Here is a 2,463-nt window from a genome sequence, read left to right as displayed (position 1 = left end):
AATTTCATTGAATTTTTCACAGAACCAGCCTTTGGTTTCTTTGATTTCCTCTATTGATTTCTTATTTCAATTAATTGACTTCTACTCTAATTCCATTATTTCTATTTTTTTTAACTCTGTAGCTTGACATTGCCTTTATTTTTTTAAATTTTTTTAATGTTGATTTGTTTTTGAGAGAGAGAGAGACAGAAACACAGCACAAGCAGGGAGGAGCAGAGAGATAAAGAGATCGAGACACAGACTCTGAAGCAGGCTGCAGGCTCAGAGCTGTCTGCACAGAGCCAGAGGCAGGGATCAACCCCACAAACCATGTGACCATGACCTAAGCTGAAGTCAGCACTTAACTGACTGAGCCACTGAGCCCCTGCCTTTATTTTTTTATTTATTTTTTCTCAACTGTATCTCTTCCATTAGTAATTTCAGACCATTTTTTTATTAAGTTCTTATTCCCTCCTCTCTGCTCCACTTAGGCCTTGTTTGAAAAGGTTTAAGTTTTATAAGTTGTTAGGAAATTATATTTTCATTTACATGTGATTTATTTATAAAGCACTCAAAATTGTAGCTCATATGTATATGACTTCTGAAAATAAAATGAGACTTTAACATACTTTTTGTTCTATAAAAAATTTATGCATACATGCATATGAACAAAACATATTTTATTATTTGTTAAATTTCACATGAACAGTAAGAAAAAAAGTCAACAAATATATTAATATCTCCAAAGATAATGGATGTCACCTAATGTCCAACTGCTAACCTTACAAATTCAAAATTGTTACTAAAATCCAGGTTCTAAAAACTTTCAGAAATGCTTTTGTGTTAATATGTTTATCATCTCAAAATGAGATCATGAAAAGAATGTGCATCGCATCAAAACTAGTATAAAGATAGCCACTTGTGACTTAAATGTGTAAAACAGTCATCGTTTTTACTTAAAATGCATATTTCTGCCTCCCTTACATTGTATCAGAATCTCAAGGGATCTTCTAGGAACCGGAATATACAGAATGATGGCATCTAGCCAACAGGCCAGTCAAAACTAGGGCTTTATCATAATCCATAATGAGTGTAGGGCAAACGGTTGACTCAAAATATCCATTCACATACTAGAGTGGTCAAAGGAGAAAAAGCAGCAATGTATATCCCACCTTTTTTAAATAGAAGATATAGTCTTCACCTATAAACTCCACTACAACAAAAGAACAAAATGGCTGTAACTTTTGACTTGAGATATTCAGCATTACTAGTTTTTAATGAAACATAAATACCTTAGAAAATATCATTCTGCTTTTCAGGTTGCTCTGATGCTAATAAAACTTTTATCTTCTTTAATGGGTCATAGCCAGACTCCAAAGTGTAGAACAATTTTCAGAAAAATTGGAACATAAAGTGTTGAGTTCGATTTAGATACTATCACATCTCCTTCATCATCTCCAGTGTTGCCAATGTGCATGTTGTCGTCATCTCCAGGACCAAATGTATCTACTTTATCGAATGCAGCATGCTCTGGAAGCTCATTATGCCTTGAGTCTTCTAGCTTCATCTACACTGTGTTTTAAAATTGCATCAGCTTCATTATCCAGGTAATCTCCTAGACCAACCAATATAATGTCTGAGATATTTATCCAAACCTTTTTTTCTCACTTTCTCTCTGAGGTAACATAACCTCTTAATGCCGTCAAAACACTGCTAATTGTCAATTTTCCAACATTTCGATTATTTGAGCATATTCCTATCCATCATTTTTGAATACCAGCTCTCTTCAGATGCATTCTCATTCTTACCTCTGTGTCTAATTTTACCTCCTTTACTTGTATTCTTGGGCATGGCAGTGACTGTGGCCTTAAGGCAAAAATGTCTCTGAGTCCAATCTAGGTGGCAAGGATTCCTTCAAGAGGTCTGAGGGGGTACGTGGGACATAGATGGTGGGGAAGCTAGGCCATCAAGCATGGAAAAGTCTCACAACCCAGGTCTTCTGAGATGCAGTTGCACCCATTATTATTTCTTTTATTCTGCTTACTCTCGATTTAATTTGCTATTTTTTTCAGCTTCTAAGGTGGAAATGTAGCTCTTTCTTCCTTTCTAATATATGCATTTAATGCTATAAAATTCTTACTAAGTACTGCTTTTGCATCCAGCAATAATAAGTTGTGTTTTCCTTTAGTTGAAAATAGTTTTTCATTTCTCTTTAGTTACTTCTTTAATCCATATATTATTTAGAAGTGTGTTGTTTAATCTTCATGTATTTGGGGATTTTTCAGTTATCTTTGTGTCATTGATTTGTAGTTCAATTCCATTGTGGTCTGAGAGCAGACATTGTATGATTTCTATTCTTTAAAATTTGTCAAGGTGTGTTTTCTAACCCAGAATCTTGTCTATCTTAATGAATGTTCTGTGTGATCCTGAAAAGAATATGTATTCTGCTCTTGTTGGAAGAAGTAGTCTTATCTTTGTTCCTCC

General features: G+C 34.3%; 1 pseudogene; it reads right to left on the bottom strand.

Annotated features, from left to right (window-relative positions):
- Nucleotides 1–1,339: 1,339 nt before the first annotated feature.
- Nucleotides 1,340–1,830, bottom strand: LOC123610321 (annotated as a pseudogene).
- Nucleotides 1,831–2,463: the final 633 nt, after the last annotated feature.

The sequence above is a fragment of the Leopardus geoffroyi genome, chromosome C2 (genome assembly GCF_018350155.1).
Source record: "Leopardus geoffroyi isolate Oge1 chromosome C2, O.geoffroyi_Oge1_pat1.0, whole genome shotgun sequence".
NCBI classification, from domain to species: Eukaryota; Metazoa; Chordata; class Mammalia; order Carnivora; family Felidae; genus Leopardus; species Leopardus geoffroyi.
Note: the sequence above shows the minus strand (reverse complement) of the source record. Positions and strands in the feature narration are given on the sequence as shown.